The sequence below is a fragment of the Marmota flaviventris genome, chromosome 19 (assembly GCF_047511675.1).
Source record: "Marmota flaviventris isolate mMarFla1 chromosome 19, mMarFla1.hap1, whole genome shotgun sequence".
Taxonomy (NCBI): domain Eukaryota; kingdom Metazoa; phylum Chordata; class Mammalia; order Rodentia; family Sciuridae; genus Marmota; species Marmota flaviventris.
In genome coordinates, this window is record NC_092516.1 from 42,428,595 (window position 1) to 42,451,988 (window position 23,394).

Here is a 23,394-nt window from a genome sequence, read left to right on the forward strand (position 1 = left end):
AGCATCCACGCCGGCCTGCCATACTGACTTTAGAAGATGACTAGGAAATTCGGGGCTCGGATCCCCTCCCCGAGCTCAGGGTAACATTTGAAGTAGAGGGGACCCCAGTGAACTTTGAAGTGGATACAGGAGCAGTATATTCAGCCCTTAAGACCCCACTGGGCCCTCTATCTAATAAAAGATCCTTAGTCCAAGGGGCTAATGGCAGCAAATATTGAGCTTGGACAACAAAGAGGACTATGGACTTAGGAAGGGGAAAAGTCCACCACTCTTTCCTAGTAATCCCAGAATGCCCGGCCCCATTAATGGGCAGGGATCTACTCACCAAGCTCCAGGCTAAAATAACTTTTAACCCTGATGGTCCCCAAGTGGAGTTTTTAAATCCTTCAGTAAAAACCCCCATAGTCACGGCTTTGACTATGTCAGTAGAGGATGAACATCAACTCTTCGTGGCCCCTGGGACTGATCAAACAGATAGACTACCCCAGAGATGGATAACAGATTATCCTGATGCCTGGGCAGAAACTGCTGGGTTAGGTCTGGCCATAAAACAACCTCCAATAGTAGTAGAATTAAAAGCCTCTGCCTCTCCAATCAGTGTTAAACAATATCCTCTAAGCAAAGAAGCTAGGGAGGGAATAAAGCCCCATACTCAGAAATACCTGGCTCTTGGGGTCCTAAGGCCCTGTCAATCGGCCTGGAATACCCCCCTGCTACCAGTAAGAAAACCAGGAACTGGGGACTACCGTCCTGTTCAAGATCTAAGAGAAATCAACAACAGAGTGCAGGACATTCACCCCACGGTACCCAATCCATATAATTTGCTCAGCACTCTGAATCCGGAGTGGAAATGGTACACTGTGCTGGACTTAAAAGATGCTTTCTTCTGCTTGCCCTTACATAAGGACAGTCAGTTGTTGTTTGATTTCGAGTGGATAGACCCAGAAACAGGAACATCTGGTCAACTAACCTGGACCAGACTCCCACATGGGTTCAAAAACTCTCCCACTCTCTTTGATGAAGCTCTCCACAAGGACCTCAACGACTTCAGAACTGCACACCCCGAAGTCACCCTACTCCAATATGTGGATGTTCTGCTGCTGGCAGCCAACACCAAGGAGAACTGTGAGTCCGGGACCCAAGCACTATTATCCGAGCTTGCTCAGCTCGGATATAGGGCTTCTGCCAAAAAGGCCCAAATTTGTCAACAAGAAGTAATCTTCCTGGGTTATTCTCTTAGGGGTGGCAGACAATGGCTCACTGAGCCCAGAAAACGAACTGTTGTGCAGATACCACCCCCATCTAATAAGAGACAACTCAGATAATTTCTTGGGACTGCTGGCTTTTGCAGGTTATGGATTCCTGGGATTGCATCTTTAGCTGCCCCCTTATACCTCCTGATAAAGGGGGATGCCCAATTTCAATGGACCCCTAAACACCAACAGGCTTTTTTTTAAATTTTTTATTGTTGGTTGTTCAAAACATTACATAGTTCTTGATATATCATATCTCACACTTTGATTCAAGTGGGTTATGAGCTCCCATTTTTACCCCATATACAGATTGCAGAATCACATCAGTTACACATCCATTGATTTACATATTGCCATACTAGTGTCTGTTGTGTTCTGCTGCCTTTCTTATCCTCTACTATCCCCCCTCCCCTCCCCTCCCCTCTTCTCTCTCTGCCCCCTCTACTGTCATTCATTTGTCCCACTTGTATTATTTTCCCCTTTCCCCTCACTTCCTCTTGTATGTACTTTTGTATAACCCTGAGGGTCTCCTTCCATTTCCATGCAATTACCCTTCTCTCTCCCTTTCCCTCCCACCTCTCATCCCTGTTTAATGTTAATCTTCTTCTCATGCTCTTCGACCCTACTCTGTTCTTAGTTACTCTCCTTATATCAAAGAAGACATTTGGCATTTGTTTTTTAGGGATTGGCTAGCTTCACTTAGCATAATCTGCTCTAATGCCATCCATTTCCCTGCAAATTCTATGATTTTGTCATTTTTTAATGCAGAGTAATACTCCATTGTGTATAAATGCCACATTTTTTTTTTATCCATTCGTCTATTGAAGGGCATCTAGCTTGGTTCCACAGTCTTGCTATTGTGAATTGTGCTGCTATGAACATCGATGTAGCAGTGTCCCTGTAGCATGCTCTTTTTAGGTCTTTAGGGAATAGACCGAGAAGGGGAATAGTTGGGTCAAATGGTGGCTCCATTCCCAGCTTTCCAAGAAATCTCCATACTGCTTTCCAAATTGGCTGCTCCAATTTGCAGTCCCACTAGCAATGTACAAGTGTACCCTTTTCCCCACATCCTCACCAGCACTTGTTGTTGTTTGACTTCAAAATGGCTGCCAATCTTACTGGAGTGAGATGGTATCTTAGGGTGGTTTTGATTTGCATTTCTCTGACTGCTAGAGATGGTGAGCATTTTTTCATGTACTTGTTGATTGATTGTATGTCCTCCTCTGAGAAGTGTCTGTTCAGGTCCTTGGCCCATTTGTTGATTGGGTTGTTTGTTCTCTTATTGTCTACTTTTTTGAGTTCTTTGTATACTCTGGATATTAGGGCTCTATCTGAAGTGTGAGGAGTAAAGATTTGTTCCCAGGATGTAGGCTCCCTATTTACCACTCTTATTGTTTCTTTTGCTGAGAAAAAAACTTTTTAGTTTGAGTAAGTCCCATTTGTTGATTCTAGTTATTAACTTTTGTGCTATGGGTGTCCTACTGAGGAATTTGGAGCCCGACCCCACCGACTGTAGATTGTAGCCAACTTTTTCTTCTATCAGACGGCGTGTCTCTGATTTGATATCAAGCTCCTTGATCCATTTTGAATTCACTTTTGTGCATGGCGAGAGAAAGGGATTCAGTTTCATTTTGTTGCATATGGATTTCCAGTTTTCCCAGCAGCATTTGTTGAAGATGCTATCCTTCCTCCATTGCATGCTTTTAGCCCCTTTATCAAATATAAGATAGTTGTAGTTTTGTGGATTGGTTTCTGTGTCCTCTATTCTGTACCATTGGTCCACCCGCCTGTTTTGGTACCAGTACCATGCTGTTTTTGTTACTATTGCTCTGTAGTATAGTTTGAAGTCTGGTATCGCTATACCGCCTGATTCACACTTCCTGCTTAGCATTGTTTTTGCTATTCTGGGTCTTTTATTTTTCCATATGAATTTCATGATTGCTTTCTCTATTTCTACAAGAAATGCCGTTGGGATTTTGATTGGCATTGCATTAAACCTATAGAGAACTTTTGGTAATATCGCCATTTTGATGATGTTAGTTCTGCCTATCCATGAACAGGGTATATTTTTCCATCTTCTAAGATCTTCTTCTAGTTCTCTCTTTAGGGTTCTGTAGTTTTCATTGTATAAGTCTTTCACCTCTTTTGTTAGGTTGATTCCCAAGTATTTTATTTTTTTTGAAGATATTGTGAATGGAGTGGTTGTCCTCATTTCCATTTCAGAGGATTTGTCACTGATATACAGGAATGCCTTTGATTTATGCGTGTTGATTTTATATCCTGCCACTTTGCTGAATTCATTTATTAGCTCTAATAGTTTCTTTGTAGAGCCTTTTGGGTCTGCTAGGTATAGAATCATATCATCTGCAAATAGTGATAATTTAAGTTCTTCTTTTCCTATTTTTATGCCTTTAATTTCTTTCATCTGTCTAATTGCTCTGGCCAGTGTTTCGAGAACTATGTTGAACAGAAGTGGTGAGAGAGGGCATCCCTGTCTTGTTCCAGATTTTAGAGGGAATGCCTTCAATTTTTCTCCATTCAGAATGATGCTAGCCTGCGGCTTAGCATAGATTGCTTTTACAATATTGAGGTATGTTCCTGTTATCCCTAGTTTTTCTAGAGTTTTGAACATAAAGGGATGCTGTACTTTGTCGAATGCTTTTTCCGCATCTATCGAGATGATCATATGGTTCTTACTTTTAAGTCTATTGATGTGGTGAATAACATTTATTGATTTTCATATATTGAACCAGCCTTGCATCCCAGGGATGAATCCTACTTGATCATGGTGCACAATTTTTTTGATATGTTTTTGTATCCGATTCGCCAGAATTTTATTGAGGATTTTTGCATCTAGGTTCATTAGAGATATTGGTCTGTAGTTTTCTTTCTTTGAAGTGTCTTTGTCTGGTTTAGGTATCAGGGTGATGTTGGCCTCGTAGAATGAATTTGGAAGTTCTCCCTCTTTTTCTATTTCCTGAAGTAGCTTGAAAAGTATTGGTATTAGTTCCTCTTTAAAGGTTTTGTAAAACTCTGCTGTATACCCATCCGGTCCTGGGCTTTTCTTAGTTGGTAGTCTTTTGATGGTTTCTTCTATTTCCTCAATTGATATTGGTCTGTTTAGGTTGTCTATATCTTCCTGACTCAATCTGGGCAGATCATATGACTTAAGAAATTTATCGATGCCTTCACTATCTTCTAATTTATTGGAGTATAAGGATTCAAAATAATTTTTGATTATCTTCTGTATTTCTGAAGTGTCTGTTGTGATATTGCCTTTTTCATCCCGTATGCTAGTAATTTGAGTTCTCTCTCTTCTTCTCTTTGCTACCATGGCTAAGGGTCTGTTGATTTTGTTTATTTTTTCAAAGAACCAACTTTTAGTTTTGTCAATTTTTTCAATTGTTTCTTTTGTTTCGATTTCATTAATTTCAGCTCTGATTTTCATTATTTCTTGCCTTCTACTTCTTTTGCTGTTGTTTTGCTCTTCTTTTTCTAGGATTTTGAGATGAAGTATGAGATCATTTATTTGTTGTTTTTTTTCTTTTTTTAAGGAATGAACTCCAAGCAATGAATTTTCCTCTTAGAACTGCTTTCAATGTGTCCCATAGATTCCGATATATTGTGTCTGTGTTTTCATTTATCTCTAAGAATTTTTTAATTTCCTCCTTGATGTGTTCTATAACCCATTGATCATTCAGTAACCTATTGTTCATTCTCCAAGTGATGTATGCTTTTTCCTTCCTTCTTTTATCATTGATTTTCAGTTTCATTCCATTATGATCAGATAAGATGCATGGTATTATCTCTACTCCTTTATATTGTCTAAGAGTTGCCCTGTGACATAATATGTGATCTATTTTTGAGAAGGATCCATGTGCTGCTGAGAAAAAAGTGTAACTGCTTGATGTTGGGTAGTATATTCTATATATGTCAATTAAGTCTAGTTTATTAATTGTGTTATTGAGTTCTATAGTTTCCTTATTCAACTTTTGTTTGGAAGATCTGTCCATTGGTGAGAGAGGTGTGTTGAAGTCTCCCATGATTATTGTATGGTGGTCTCATCCTTGGGAGTAACTAGAGTTACAGGAATGCACAATTGGGTGAGTTTGTATACTCAACTTTAAGAATGTTACAAAATAGCCATGTACACAGTCATGCACTTCAATACTGGTGATACAGGTTTCTGATGCTTGAGGATCAAAAGTTTTAGATTAGCCTTGACAACTGAGAAAAACCCTGTCATAAAACAAAGAAGAAAAAGATCTTGGAGTATAACTCAGTGATAGAGGAGTTATGAGTTCAATTCTTCATATTGCTAACTAAGTTAGAAATATGAAACAAAAATATGATTAAAATTAATACTATTAATATTTTAGTATATAGACTTCTCTCTAGCTGTAAAAATTTTCCACAGGCATTAAAACCAGTATTCTAACAGAAAGAAGAGAAAGCACAGAAATTTTACAGGATGAATTATATTTTCAAATTAAATCAAGTTTTGAACTGTAACAAATTGTATAGATGAAATGAGAATCAACAGACTCCCGATTAAAATACTATTTCCTCATTATGTGTCAAAACAAGTCCAATGTTTAAATATTAGAAAATAAGACACCATTTAAGATGGGGTGATTTTAACAGCTCTCTTTCTGTTTGACGTCCCAATTCTGCCTTTGTGTGAACTGAAAAGAACCGGTATGGTGATGTGTTTCTGTAATTTCAGTGACTCAGGATATTTAGGCAGTGAGATATCACATTCAAGGACAGCTTCAGCAACTGAGTAAATACTAAAGCAAACAAACAAACAAACAAAAAAAAACACGACTGTGTTGGGCAAGGTGCACACAACCATAATCCCAGAAGGATGGGAAAATGATGCAAGAAGATGGTAAATTCAAAGTCACCCTCAGCCAAAGTGAGACCCTAGAAAACTCAGTGAGACTCTGTCTCTAAGTATAATACAAAATAGGGCTGGGGATGTGGCCCAGGGTTAAGTGCCCCTGGCTTCAATCCCTGTTACAAAAAATAAAATAAAATAAAATGGGGCTGGAGGTGTGACTTTGTGCTTAAATGCCCCTGGGTAAGATCTCTGGTACAAAAGAAACAAATTCTGCTCTTTTGAATAAGTGTCACTATCTAACATCCAAGAGAATATGAAAATATTGATAACTCATCTAACCTAGAGGAGGTGAGTTTTGGCTTTGAGATAAGGTAAAGTTTAACCTGAAGTCCAGTAAATTTACTTAGCAAATATTCTTGTGAGACTTAGAAAATATTCTTTCACACTGAACACCTATGTGAACCTCATCGATTATAAAAGGTACAATAATCATAAATGCCAACATGTAACAATTCTTCAGCTTCATTTATATACAGAAAGTAGATGATATGTTTTTCCTCCTACTCTAGAAAAATGTAGAATGTGTTTCCAAAACGTTGAATATGGTCTCTTATTATTTTTTTTTATGAATTATGTAATGCTGTTTGCTATGAAAGAGCAGTCAGGTATCTGGTCAAGAAACATTTGAATGTTTTTGTTTTTGCTTTCATAACACTGTTACCTCCATGATAACAAGCCCACAATACTTTTTTAATCATGAGTTATTTTGGGAAAAAACATCAGGGTGTTTTATTGGCAGCCAGATTATACTCTAAAGTTCAGTGTATTTACCAACCATCAGCTAATCATATGCAGAAAGATTCCAGGTGAACTGAGCCTAAATTGATGACCATCCCAAATATGAGCTAATAAGTTTTAGAATGAGTTAATTAGTGACAGATAATTACTTAATTTATTCACTATAGGTTGGATGCCAGGTTTCAATCACATGATGTGCAGAGGTTGTATGAAAAACAGCAGTCATCTTATAGACAGTGATTTATTTTTTCTTCATTAAAATTTTGTTGACTCTCTTAATAAACTCTATTGAACTATAGAAAAATATTTATAGACATATATGCCTTTAATTGTGAAAATATTCTCCCACTACCTTATAAATTTGGTATGAATATTAGCACAATTATAAAAGCTAAATATCTCAATTCTGCCTCTAGGGTCAAGGTAAAATTGCAGATAAGTTTCCCTTTAATGTATTTATATCATAGAGTCTGGGCTACTGAAAAATCTGAAGACCTGGCACCATCCACCTCCTGTGACATCAATTCTTTATATTTACTATGTGGGATCTGAAATGGGAATGAATCTGTTCTTAGAATCTAGTGAGAAATAATGTCCACATTTGTACAGTTTTGGGTTGGAGCTGCCAGCTGTCTCAATGTGCACTGTCTCTCCTGTTCTTTGTCCCTGTTGAGAATATGTCCAGGAAGTGTATTCCATCACCTAGGACATACAAATGAGTGGTTCAGGCCTTTCATCTTCCTGATGTCAATGAATCCATAGCTCTCAATGTGAAATTTGGATACAGTAAACTGAGATATGCCTGAGACTTCAGGTAAATAGTGAATATTAAGATGGTTTTCCAAAAGTGCATGTATGTATTAATAAATTCATAGTGTCAAGCAATGATAATATATTGAATATAGAGTTTTTAGTTACAATTTGTTTAAGCTCTTATTTTCTTCTTCTCCTTCTCCTCCTTTTCCTCCTCCTCCTCCTCCTCCTCCTCCTCCTCCTCCTCCTCCTCCTCCTCCTTCTTTTTCATTTAAGGACAGGATCTTACTGAGTTTCTTAGTGCCTTACTTTTTGCTGAAGGTAACATTGAACTCACAGTTCTCCTGCAACCACATCCTGAGCCACTTGGATTACAGGTGTATGCCACTGTGCCTAACTTTTGTTTTTCATTTTTAATTTGAATAGAAAAAACTTTAAAATTATACTTGTGAGTCTCTTTTTAGGGGTGAGAGATATGGGGACCTTGATGCATAAGGAAATTGCTAATGAGTTTAAACCTCAAACTGTTTTTCATAAGATCAGTGAACAGAAAAGTGAAATAAAAATTTAAACTAACTGTGATATCATTTCCATAAATAAAAATATATACATATTTATTCACAAGTTGCTTTAACCTTATATACAGTGATATGTGTCAATGCACTTCTGTCTGGGTTAGGTCCTACTATTGGAAGGAAATTCTCCCTCAAAGTAAATCAACCCAAGGAATTTAATGCAATTCACAGCCACTCAAAATAATAATAAGAAGAAGAAGGGTAGGGGGATTCTAGAATTTTGATGCACACCTGTAATATAAGTTACTTGAAAAAGGATCACAGGAAAAAATTGTTCTCTCTCTCTCTCTCTCTCTCTCTCTCTCTCTCTCTCTATATATATATATATATATATATATATATATATATATATATACACACACACACACACACACACACACACACAAGTAGTGAGGGTACACAAGTCTAATACACAGTCCTTTTTTTCTTGAATTTTCATTTGTTGCTATATTTAAAATATAGAAATGACTGGCTTTACAAAGCCAGTTATGTAAAAAAAATTCAGACACTTTAAAATAAACAGATCACTCACATTATATTTTCTACAAAAATATTTTATTTACCATTATGTTTAGAAAAATTTAACAGAATCAAATTATTTCACATACATATAAAAGTTAACCTTAGATAAAACATATATACATTTATACATAGTGTTCTAGAGTGCACATGCACATACATATTCTAAAACATATAAAAGATTTCATCGACTTGGAGAAAAATTCCAGGAAGTATCTAGTATTGATATTATTTAATAAACTTTCATGAATAAGTAATTACAAAATCGTGTCTAAACTTGTGAGAAGTAGTTTCATATGTTATCTTTATCCCAAGAAAATAAGTTTTCAGAGATTTATCAGAGGATACATAATCTGTCATTCCTCACAGTCTTATCATGCATTCACTACTTTTTTTTATTTTTAGCATGGATTCTCTAGTACTTAAGACTTCTTTCTTCATTTGTATATTTAGTTTTCCACTTCTACCTATTTTGTTTTACTTTCTTAATCACTCTTTGTATTCTGTTTTCCTCTCTCTCATTCAAAGAATAGATTTAAATGAGACAATATATTACTTTTGTAATAAATGAATATATTTTAGTTGCTTCAAAAGTATTTGCTTTTTTTCATAATATGTTACAATTATTCTTGAGTATTACAAACTCCACAATGGAATATATAAAACATTTCAACATATATAAACATGCTTTTTTATTTTTGTATTTAAATATTTTATTTCCTCTGAATTTGCTCACAATCTTTTATAACATAATTTTTAGATTTTATTCTAATTTGTTATAAAAGAGAGTAGAATGCATTGTAATTCATATTACACAAATAGAGTACAATTTTTCATATCTCTTGTACACAACAGAGTCACACCATTCATGTCTTCATACATGTACTTAGGGTAATGACATCCATCTAATTCCACCACTTTCCTATCCCCATGCTCCCTTTCTTCCCCTTCCTCCCCACTGCCTTATTTATAGTTTGTCTATTCCTCCCATGCTTCTCCCTCCTTTCCATTACATATCAGCAATTTTATGTCAGAGAAAACATTCAGCATTTGGTTTGGGGGGATTGGCTTACTTCACTTAGCGTAATATTCTTCAGCTCCATCCATTTACCTGCATATGCCATGATTTCATTCTCTTTAATGATGAGCATTATCCCATTTTGTACAAAAAGAACATTTTCTTTATCAATTCATATACTGAAAGGCATCACAGCATACTACAAGAATGTAGCTACAACAATGTTTATAGTAGCACAATTTAAAAAATGATTTTAACTATCAGATTATAAATGCTTTTTCTAAAAATCTGATATAAAGGTATAAAATCTCTACATGGTTTCTATTGAACATTGTGGATGTTGAAGGTGTTGAATATTTTCTTATATATTTATCATCAGAAATACTATTATTTCTACTAATAAAATGTTTCTAAAATGAAAATATTAAATGGAGAAGCCAATAAAGTAATAGCCTTGCCTCATAATGTATTAGGTGTAAGACTTTGTGAATATTATAGTATTTTTTAGGTGTAAAACCTTAGCTATATTTCATTTGAATCTTAGCTTTTCTCACTTAGTAACTTTATAAACTATGATATATCACTTAACTCTGGGAATCTCAGTTTGATTATATGTCAATCATTAATAATTGCTCTCAAATTTTTCTGGAAAATTTGAACATGCCCAATATTGTTTTCTTTTTTAAAAATATTTATTTATTTATTTTTGAGAGAGAGAGAGAGAGAGAGAGAGAGAGAGAGAGAGAGAATTTTATTTTTTATTATTTTTTTTTTAGTTTTTGGCGGACACAACATCTTTGTTTGTATGTGGTGCTGAGGATCAAACCCGGGCCGCATGCACTCCAGGCAAGCACACTACCGCTTGAGCCACATCCCCAGCCCTGTTTTCTTTACTTATGTGTTATAAAAGATTTTTTTCAGAGTTCTCTAAAGTAAAGTAGCCCTGAAAAAAAGCAAGTGCTCTATACAATGTAGACATGTAGTGGTCATAACTTTTGAGATCAGAACTACATGAAGCTTGGTTTGTATACTCCATCAATTCAAGTTTTGTAAACAAGGGATAAGACAATGTTTTTATACCATGAAGAAGACCTCATAGCAAGAGAGGTAGACACTGCAGTCACTTATCTGCAATAAGTGAAGTCCCAATATCACATCCACTTATCACATCCACCACATTTGCAAAAAGACATCTCATTACATCAAAACTGGTATATGAGATGTAACCTCACTAAAAGTCTCACCAAGCACAAAAAATTTGAGCACCATACATGGGAGGGAGGAAGCCAGGACCAGATCAAACAGAAACTGCTTGCATTAAGACCTGTAACCACCTTGGTGATGTAGCTGAACACAAAGAAAAATCAAAGCATGAGTATTGGGGTTTAGAGATAAGTGTGCAAAAGGCTTAATTGTTCTAAGGCAAGGAAGCAATGTAAACCATAATTGTAACTATGCAGTTATAAATCACAATTTTAAACAAAAGGACAGAAAAACAGGCAGAAGTACCGAATTAAAGAACAGGATAGAGTATTTAACTCATAATAGAAGACTTGACAATCCTTACCAAAGGGGTGAAGATGTCCAGAAATTTTTCTTTATGAAGATAATTTGTGGAAAGAGGGAGTTTTTTGTTTCTGAAGAAAATTTTGGCAGAAAGTATAGAATAAGAGAAGGAATAGCAAAATCACAAAAGTCACAGAAGGAAACTAGAGTCTAGTAAGATGTTCAGTTATAGGGTTGGGGATATAACTCAGTTGATAGAGTGCTGGCCTCACATGCACAAGGCCCTGGGTTTAATCCCCAGTACCACCAAAAAAAGGTTCAGTTACAAATTTTTATTGTGTTTATCATGATGTCATTTAGAATTATTATTAGTATTATTATTTAAATCAGGAATTGACCCCACAGATGCTTAACTAATGAGCCAAACCCCAGCTCTTTCTTTTCTTTTCTTTTTCTTTTTTTTTTTTTTTTTTTTTTTTTTTTTTTTTTTTTTGAGACTGAATCTTGCAGAATTTCTGAGACTGGCTTTGAGCTTGCAATTCTCATGCCTTAATCTCTAGAGCCAACCAAGATTACAGACATTCGCCACCATGCCCAGCTTGGAATTTTTTTAAGTTATTTTATTTTTATATATCAGTGCGGCAGTCTGGCTGGGCACAAATGCCACAGTCTGGCTGGGCACACAATCACGATCCACCACACAGCTTGTAGATTCAAACAGCAACTCTTTATTCCCAAACTCACACCAGCCGTCTACAATCACGTTCTGGGGAAATCCACGTTCTCTGCCCAAATCCACCTCCACTGGGCTTCTATCTCCCAAAAAATACTGTCTGAATCCCGTGAGAACTCAAGGGGAACTCAGGCAGCAGGATACGCCCTATTCCCAGCAGGAATAATCTTAAACCTGGAATGCCCTAAACCCGATTATCCTAAACCGGGAACACCCTAATCCGCCCTGGTCCTTGAGCAAGGTCACTACATGCAATGTCACTGCAAAATGTCCTATTTCCACGAGTCCTTCCACTAAGCAACATGGGGTACGCTGGCAAGGAAATTGTCATACCTACTTGGCTAATGGCTCCCAGCATATCAGAACTTCATCTGACAATGATTGTATTTTCTTTTGCTAATGTTTTGAATAGAATCTGTACCTTATACCCCAAATAACCTAAAAACTCACTCTTTATGTAAATATGATATCATCTTGGCATGAATGGAATGACTCTACAGTTCTTGAAGGGACTCCCTAAGTATGGTCAAGCATAATGTCAAATCTTTGATATTGTTCCATAAGAAATTTAGAAAAGAATGTGGCACATTAAATGTATATTCTAATAAAATTAAAAAGCCTTGAAAAATATGTCCCAGATACTTGTGCTTTAATCCATTAGGAGTAATGTTTTAGACTGTATAGTTGAGAAAATAAGTGTTGTTTAGAACCTCACATCTCAGTGATTTATTTAATCAATGTTTATTTCCCACTCTAAAAGGTCTAAAGTGAACAAAATCTAATGGTCAGGCAGGTCTACTGGGTGGCTTACATCTGAGATAGTTCTCAGAACTCTGGGGTTCCTGCCTTTCATGGGTTTTATGAATCATTTTTCTTCTACAATTTGTTAGTATCACAAGAGTACGTGTTTCCATGAAAAATATCCACCTTAGTCTCCCAGACTTTAGAAATCTTCACTTTGTGATGGTGTGCTGTGGGAGAGGCATTAGCTTTCAGAATCAGTTTCAGCCTTCAGCACACTTGCTTGTGCTACTTGCCATCTTGAAGGATTTTTCCAGCATAAAGTATGCTTAGATAGTTATTTTGTGTATGGAGAAAAACTTAAATTTTTATTTAACTTGCCTCTTGGCTGACTCATGTCTCTTAACCAGTGATGAATTTATATTAATAATTTTACATGAATAATAAAGGAAAAGGCATATTTAATTGGATAAAATTATAAGTAAAAAATAGAATGAGCCATTATGCCTTCATTAAGATTGCCAAATGAGAAAGAAAATTAATGTATTTTAAATATTTGTAATTTAAAATTATTGTACTTAAAATATTATAGCAAATATGGTAACTTTAAAACTGTTTCTTTATCTTAATATATATGATAGAAACTTTATAACTTAAAAATTATTTTTTCAAACCTGAACTCAATGAATCACACCTCACCAGGTGCAAAACTCAAAAATGAAGGCAGAGAATTTGTATATTAAGAACAAGATTAATTTTTTTTTTTAAATAGATGGCTATTATAAAACCTGGAAGATAATGTTGAAAAGATCCTTCAGAATGAAAACAGAAGATTGGACAAGGAGATTAAATTTTCCTAACATGATTCTAAAATGAGAGAAATGAGATATGGAAAAGGGGAGATAGAACATGAAAAAATAAAATTCCTTACTGCTGAGTGGGAATGTGAATCTTCAAAGAGTTTAAAGTCTTTCCACAAAGTAAAAAGTGATCATGAATAAAGGTGACAAACCCACAGTTGTCCCTGAGTTACCACCAGTCTCCCTGTCTAAAGACACAGGAGAAGTTCTTTCAAGTTTTTTGAGATAAGGTTTAAAACTAAACATCCAAGCCACTCAACCTTTCTTTAAACTAGGAGCTAAACATAAAGACCATGGTTTCTACACAGACTTTATATCCTGTGATATTACTGTGTCTGTGTTTTAAACAATTTCATCTGTTGCTTTATGAATTTTTAAAAATGACTGTATTCTGTAATGGAGTCCTTTGTAAATTACCTGATAAATGTTGAATAAGAAAAAGTTATCTACCATAGCTAGAATATGGTGAAAGGCATTAAAATTAATTAATCTAGAGAACTAGAAGTAAAAGTGTCCCAGAAATGAATGTAAATTTGCTAGTTTACATTTAACTTCTGGATTCTTACCATGTATCCATTAAAATATAAGATTTGAAGAAAAATCTTTTTAAGACAGTATGTACTAGTTCTTTGTCTTGGCTAAGGGACATCAGACCTCTTAAGACCAACTCCATTCCTCTTTGATATAGCCCTAAATGCTGTGTGGTCCTGCACTGGCTTTGTCCTTGTTTTTCAGTTCCTACTCTTCTGTAGCACTTTTTGTTCTGACATTATTTAAATAGTGCTCTCATTCTGGGTGGTTCTACACATTCTGTAGTATGAGCAACAAGCACAGGGTAATCATTAATTATTGAAGAAATACGAAGGCAAATTACTTCTAAAAATAGATAAAGAGAGCTAATTATTTTCTTTAACTTTTTAAAGACCTAAATATAATTACTCAAAAACTTGTTCTTCATTTTTTTTTTTTTTTTGATGTCACAGTGGAAAGACGTGAGAGACACACATGGACAGACACAGGGGATGTATAAAATTTTCTGAGGTTAAACCTTGTTGTGCACACCCATTTCTCAAGTATTTGCTTAAAATTCTGACTTCTTTTCTCTAATATATAAAATCATTAAGATTTGGTAAATTAGAATGCTTATTAGTTTTGACTTTACATCAAAATTGATTCTGATATTTTCTTGCCAAGAATTTATTTATTTCATGATCCTCAGATTTTTGAGGCTTACTTAATATTCTTATCATCTTTCTCTTATGCTTGCATTACTCATAGACAGAATTGCTGTACTCTTTCATATGTATTTCTTAAGAGTAAAAACTTCAGAGTATTTGTTCGGGTATCAAAAGTATTTTAAATTAATCTCATGGTAAAACAACTCTAAATACTCCTTTCTATGTTTTTACATATTCAAATTGAGGTTTTCTTCAGAGCATATTTTACTGAATATTTGTGTTTCACAATAACAGACTCAGAAATTTCAGTCACTAAAAGCCATTTATTTACTGATATATGTACAATTTGGATTTTTAATTTTGTGCAGCTACAATAATATTTGATAATAATATTTATGATGCTTTCATGAACAAAAGTATATTACAAAAATAGATGTATTTCACTATACCTTAATAAAAATGGACATGTACATGTATCATTATTTAAATGTTTATTTTCACCTCTGGGTTTTTTTTTACCAATATTATTATAAAATAAATCATTTAACATTTATTAATTTATGTTTATTTTTTTGTACCATATATTTATTTATTATGTTATTGTTGTACACATATTGCTGGTTAATACATTCTATTTTTTAAAGAGAGAGAGAGAGAGAGAGAGAGAGAGAGAGAGAGAGAGAGAGAGAGAATTTTAATATTTATTTTTTAGTTTTTGGCGGACACAACATCTTTGTTTGTATGTGGTGCTGAGGATCGAACCTGGGCTGCATGCATGCCAGGCAAGTGCACTACTGCTTGAGCCACATCCCCAGCCCCAGGTTAATACATTCTTAAAAAGAAAATGCTATTTAATAACCATAGCAATGGTATATTAAAGAGCTTTTTAAACTACTCTTTTAATACATATTTTCTTTTATCTTTCTAAAACCTTCTAGAATGTGTAAATTTATAAATATACACATTGAGAAACAAGAGATCCTATGGCAATAAGTAATATATCAAAGTGTCAAAACCTGATAAATTCAGTGCTAGAATTTACAGTTTTCCTGAATTGCAGGTCAACGATGTCTCTAATGCAGATAGTAAGCAAAACATTAAAATAACTAAATAACTGTAATTGAAATGATTCAGCAAACTATTTGGCATGACCATATATGTCCTCAATTTTAATCAAATATATATTAGATTTATTTATAATATATAGGTTAATTTATTCCTTTATGATCATTATCTCTTTTTTGAGAAATGACCTCTAGTAAACCGCCTCATTTGGCCTCAGGATGTGTGTACAGTAAGAAAAAAGTCTCAAGATTTCTCTCTATTATATTCATAATATATTCACATATCCCCAAGGCCTTTCACATACTGGTCAGTCACACACAGCAAGCAATTTGAAAGTTCATGAAGTTTTGCAATATAACATTGTTATCCTTTCAAGCTATTTCTAAGAATTCTGTGTGCTTTATTGAAAACATCAAGGAAAATGAATATGTCTTTTTAAACCCAGAACTTGAAATGACACTGGACTCAAGAGATCAAGTTTATGAAGACAGGAGTTATGTGTTATGGCTTCTGTTTATCTGCAGAAGAGCTGTCAAGGTGAAAGGGGTTGTGTGAGAATGGCCTTAGGCCTTAGCCTAAGCAACTCCTGTAATGCCAGATTCATGGGACCCCAATAGGCCTCCAGGAGCTGAATCTGATGCAATCACACAAGAGTGTTTATTGTAAGCTCAAGCCTGGACTCACAACCATTTCAGATACAGTGGTCCCAAAGAGTGAGTCTTGACCCTTAATTCAGTGAGGATTAATAGATTTTGGGGGATACTGTATGCATCACAATATCACACAGCTAATCATTTCACATCACAGAAAAGTCAAACAACAACTCTTAACATTGATTAGCACATTCATTGGCAGGAACAAGTTGTGTAAGGGTGATTGGTTAGTTCAAGTTGTGGATACATTTGAACTGATTGGTTTAGGCCATGAGAGGTTGCAAGAGTGTATATGATAAACTTGCCTAATTATTTCACCAATCAACAAAACTACTGGGAAGGTCACCTGGTGTTTCAGGTATTTTCTGTGTCTCATGCTTTTTGTGGTAGCTAGGGGGTTGCTATGGGTCCTAACCTAGTGTAACTGAGTCAGGATCACTTGGCATGGAAGATCTCTCCAGTTATTCACAAACAACTCAGCAGGGTGGGAATATGCCTAGAAGCACTCTGAGTTTTTCCATGGACAAGGGTAACTCCCTGCTTTGGACAGGCTTTGCTCTGACGTAGAGGCTGGTTTCTCAAAAATGGAGTCACATCAGTTTCTAACTCCATTTAAAAAACTCCATTTTGAAACCTGAGGTCATTATTAGAGGTCATTTATCACCAGGCACACCCACAGAGCCCTCTAATATGGCCTCAGACAAATTACTTCCCTTCACCCTGATAAACTGAATAAAGCCTCTGGCAGGCTTTCCTTTCCTGATAAGAGTCAAAGGTGAGAATATCAGGATGGAGACCACCAGAGCAGATATTTCTGACCTCAGGGTAAATGAGAAATCTGGTGGCACCTGATAATTACAAGGTGTGTTTAAAAAAATAGTATAAAAATAGAGTGAATAAACAGGGATTCATCAAGCCTAAACAAGTATGTACTCCAGCTGGAGAGCCTGATGAGGACCTTCACTGACATCCCATCACTTGCCAACATTTTCCTATTCTCTGTGTGATCCTCACTGCTCTCAAACTCTACCACCTTGTCTGGACCTTTGTGAGAGCTGCAACTTCTCCCTGTGACCCTCTCCTCAACTGGTCATCCACTCCCCACCAGAAAAATCCTGTTTTGGTTTGGGACCTGATCACTGCTGTCTGAGTGAGTGTGCATCTGCAGGACATAAAGCCTAAGGCTTGAGAGTTTTGAACTTAGCATTCAGAGGAAATGTCTGTCACTAGCCTGTCATGATTAAATCTGTTTTGCAATGTTCAGAATTAATCTAAAATTGTTTTCTGGGAATTAATTAATCTAGAATTGCTTGGTGTTATTTGATTATCTCCACTGCAGTGCCTATCATTAAGGATTGTTGTTTTCTTCATTAGGAACCTATAGAGTAAAGTTGTATTAAGAATTTGAGTGAATAAAGAATTGAAAGGGGCAGAAACGCATGGACATTCTTTATTTCTCCCCTTGACTGCATATGTCACAAATTTGCTCCCTGGCAACCTGTTGCTATTATTTTTAAAGTATTAAATTAAGGAATTTGTATCACTAAAGATTATTATTATCTTCAATTCTAAATGTTGACTTTATTTTTGGCATTATCTCTGTCCTCTGACTGTTATTGTTACTGCTGTTTACTGGTAATGAGGCCTTGCTTTCCCAATGCTGAAGTATAACACCAGAGAAGCATGTCAAGGCAAGTTTAGAGAGGAAAGTTGAAGCTTTATTAAAGGACAGCAGAAAAGACTTCTCCCTGGAGGAAGAGGGGGACCCAATGAAGTGGTACCCCCTTTCTCCACAGAAAAGTCCGCTTCACCATGGCTAATTTGGGGACTGTCAGCCAAAGAGTCTCTGCAAAAGAGTTCAATGTAGATAAACTTTCTATTTTTGTGTTGCCCTGTTTACTTGGCCACTGGCCAGGAAGATACCAGCACTCCAGGTGCTGGACACCCACTTACTATTTTCACAAATATATCCAGTATAGTACTTTTAAGAAATGTGCAAACAAGGCCTCTGGCCTTGAGCTGGGCTTCACAGAGATGTCCACATTTTAAAGACAAGTTACAAATGGGCTCCATGGTAACAGCTGGCAGAGGGAGGAAGAAAGGGAAGAAGAAGTTCTCCTCTTCTCAAGTGTTGTCCTTGAAGGGTTAACTTGCCCAGAACAGTGAAAGAGAAAGCTGCTTTTATGTGAACTCCTGCAGACCATGAACTTCTGAGCCTCTCTACTTACATGCTGGGTATAAAACTCTGAAACTCCCTGAACTTGGAGGGATTGATTATTAACAGCAAAAGCTGTGCTCTCTGAACCTGGCTGCAGCCAAATAAAACTGTTTCCTGCTATCTTCAGTGCCTTGCTTCATTTGTCCCTACAACAAACTGGGACACAGCACTGGAGGGAGTTCTGTCACATGTGGTGAGTCAGGTTTTGCAAGAGAAAACACCAACTGGGCTGATATCCCATACATCTTTCCCACTTAGAGTAGCAATCTGATTCTGATTATCACCCCAAAGCCTCTCCCCACAACAAGAGGCCTTTACATATAAGGGTCTGCTGACTGCCCCATGTCAGTCACATGTCATTTGGAAGCCAATGACAGATCCACATGGCTCCACCATAGATGTTTTATCATACACCCGCACTCTACTGCCCCAGGCCCAGTTCCGAGCAGGCTCCAACTCAATGGCATCTCTGTTCTACACCATTTTCATGAATTCCAGTCAAAAAAAGCACTATCTGGTTCAGTCATGATGAGCAACAGGAGATCCGATGGATCTCCAGTGCTTCCTGGTCATGAGAATTTCAAATATTACACTGTATTGGTCTAGACATAATTCAAGGATGAATTAGGTGGCACTGTGGGTCTTGATTCTTTCAGGAACCATTAAGGGGTGAGAAAACTCCTTTCAATGAATATATATATATATATATATATATATATATATATATATATATATATATATATATATATATGAGAGAGAGAGAAATATATACATTAAATACATGTAAAAGTAGCAATAGATATTCAAATCCAAATTCTTAATGGAACATATATCATTCAAAGATCACAAAAATATTCATTTGACTCTACATGGGGTTATGTATAAACTTGTTCAACTATGGAGCTCACCATTGGTTGAACTTTCAGTTGCCCTGGGGTTTGGGGGGAGTGATCTGTTCATGGAATTTGTATTTGCCAAAGTCAGAGTACTCACATGAATGTACCTGTGATAGCAGGAAGGGCAATATATATGTATATAACAATACATGTTCTGACCCAGCCTACAGAGAAAGGGAATCCATAAGTTATATATTTGTTAAATTTGACGATCCATGGAGAAGTATTAGAATGAAAATGTGACTAGTGTTATAACACATACCCTTGATAAAGCAAAAGGAAAATCAAAGTATACACAATTCCTCCTATGAACTGCCTGCATTTCTTTATTTTAGGTTTGCTTTTATGCATATGTTAGGATTAGTACTCAGAGTCTAGTAGGTTATGGGTTAGGGTCAGAGATTCAATACTTCAAAGGGAAAATATTAAAATCAATCCAATGTGTATATGAACATGTGCTACACAAGATCACTTCCCACTGTCATCCAGAACAATGCCTTGACATTACCATCACCCCAAGTTATACACAATTAGAGGGAGAAGAAGAAGAATATCTGTGAATACATACAGGAATGGAAAATGCTCAGCAGTTCACAACCTTGTAGGTGGCAGAGGAGATTACAGTGACTGAGCCTTTAATCTCTCCTACTCTTGGCTGTGCCCTTCCAAAACCTGATCTCAGGTAGTTTTTACTGAGTCTCTGGAAACAAAGAATTGAGAACAGAATGCATTAGTGGAAAGCTTTCCAGCACTCATCTGGTGAATATATGAATAGACTGCTGCTTGCTTTGCAGATGGGCAACACCTACTATGTTCCTAAGTTCCTGAATTTTTCCTGAATTTTGGCCACTCTCCAGAAGGGGCTCGTGATTTTGTGTCCAAGATATGTACCAGCTCCAATCTCTGTGAAATGGCCATTTCCTGGATTGTTGAAAGGAATGCCAAGCATCTCAGAAAACTCAGAAATCACTGTGACCGGTAAGGGTCTCAGTGGAGAAACCCTGCTTGGCTAGATAGCAACCTAAGTAGCATGATCAGGAGCTGTCAATGCCCTAGTGTTCATCTTGTGGAAAAGTCTGTCCCTGGGCTGTTTTCTTACCTATTGTTCAATTCCCCTTCATGACAGGAAGGTCTTCACCTCAGACCATCCCTTTGTGAAGCCTCAAGAAAACAGATTCGAAATGGAAATGAAGGGGCCTCACCTGTGGCTCTTTGGTAAAGTGCTTTGTGAAGGGATGTGTCTGAATCAACCTCTTGGCACTGGGTGAGGCTGTGGATTAGATTCTCAGCACCCCATGAAACTAAATAAAGATCCCATATGTCCATCCAAAACTAAAATTACAGAAAAGAACAGTAATTTTGGATTAAGTCTCTCGCCTTTTTCTGGTAAGGCTCCTGACCTCCATTTAGTTCGAAGGGATTCTTTGGTCAAATGAGGTGTTCCAAGCCCTGCAGTAGCTAGAATATAAGTGGTTGTGTTTTCTGCCTTGGACTTTGAATAGCTGGGATAACAGGTATACACCATATCATAACACATAAAGAATCTACCCCCAGCAGTCAGTAGGCTTCTAATTTGAGAAGTAGGGCAGTATTAAACAAATTCTTCTACTTAATCTCATCTAAAATTAGTCAAGTTCCCAATGAAGCTACAGAAACAAAATTTCTATCAATATTCTCTGTTGATAGAAATTTTTATTTGCCAAACTCAGTTGTAGTCATATCCTATGGAGTGATAGTCATATCCTATCACTAACTTTAGCATCCCAGATCTGGTCTCTTTATTTGTCAAAGCCAGCTTCCCAGTTCCTTCTCTGCCTCAAGGCCTCCCATTCCCATGGGTGAGCCCACTGCCCCTTATCTAAGGCAGTGTACTCTCACTTCAGTAACTCCTCATGCTCTGTCTAGTGAGTGTCTCCTTCAATTATCTGTTCACAAAAAGAACTTTGAACTACAAACCTTGTCATTGCATCCATCTTGCAAGAAAATCTTGCATGATTAGAAGTTGAAAACAACTAGAAATAGAAGAAAGAAAAACAGCTGGATGATATGGTGTATACCTGTAATCCCAGCTATTCAAAGTCCAAGGCACAAAACACATAAGTTCTAAACCACCCTGAACCCCTTGACCAGATTCTGTCTCAACATTTTTAAGAGGGTCAGGATTTAGTTCTGTTGTTGGGAGAATGCATGTCTAGCATATGTGAGACCATGAATGCAATTCTTGATACTGAAAAAAAAAAAGAAAAATGCAAACAACAACAAAATAAAGATCACACATGAGAAATTACCTTCTAATACATTAAATAATCAAAAAACAAAATATTTTCTTCCCAAAATGGAAAGAAGACAAATTTACATGCTTTCACTTGTTCTTTTTAACATATTAGAAATCCTGGCCAGATCAATCTGCAAGAAGTACAGGCAGAGGGCATGCCAAATGGAAAGGTAGAAGTATAAAAACCTCTGTTTATCAGCGAGATAAAGTTATATCTGGAGAATCTCAAGATTCCAAGAAAATAATCATCACAATGAATAAATTCAGCAAAGGTGCCAATACAAAACCCCACACACACAAAGTGTGTTTCTATACACTAATAATATATATATATATATATATATATATATATATATATATATATATATGGAAAGAAAATCAAGAAAACAATTTCATCTGACAAGTAAAATAAAATGTAATACTAGACCCAATGTAATACTACCCAATCAAGTAGATCAAACATGAAGACTTTAAAACAAGCAATGAAACTTAGAATAACACCAAAAAGTGAAAGATATCAAATGATCATGGGCAGGAACACTTAAACTTGTTAACATATCAACACTATCCAAAGAAATCTACAGTTTCTGTTTCATCCCTAAAAAAATTCCTAACTTCTTTTTTTCATGAATACCATTTTTATTTCATATTTTTATTTACTCATATTCGTTTTACATGATAGTAGAGAATATTTTAATTTATTCATAAAAACATGGAATACATCTTATTCTAATTAAGATCCCAGTCTTGTTGTACATGATGCAGAGATTATTCATTGCAAAAATTTAAAATTCCAAACTAAAATGATAGGGAATGTGAAAACAACCAACTTCAGAAACATTTTGAACAAGAACAAAATTGGTGGTCTAACCTGTCATAATTTCAAAACTCCATGCTATAAAGTTACCAGTCATACAAACACAAAAGATAGAAATGTTGATTAATAAAACAGGGTAAGAAATTCAGAAATGAAAAAAAATAAGTTCTCAAGTGATTTCTGACAGCAGCATTCCATGGAAATGGACAGTATTTTCCACAAATACTGTTGAGAAAACTGAATAGATAGCAACACATGAAACAAGGAAGTTGGGCCCTTATCTGACACCATGGACTAAAATTAACTCAACATAAATAGAGGACCTAAGTGTAAGATCTGAAATATAAAACTAATAACACACAATAGAAAAAGCCCATGACAAGGGATTTTGACAGGGACTTTTTGAACAGCACATCAAAAGCACAGGCACCAAAAGGAAGAAACAAACTGAACTACATCAACCCCAAAACTTTGCTTCATCAATGGACACAGTCATTAGTGAAAAGATGACTCACTAAATGCAAGAAAGCATTTGAAAATTATATTTGTGATTAGAATTTAAGATCTAAGATATAAAGAGCCCTTATATCTCAATAAGAAAAAAACAACAAATCAATATTAAAATGGGCAAAGGACTTGCACAGATATTTCTCCAAAGAAGATATGCAAATGGCTGAGAAGCACATGGGAAGA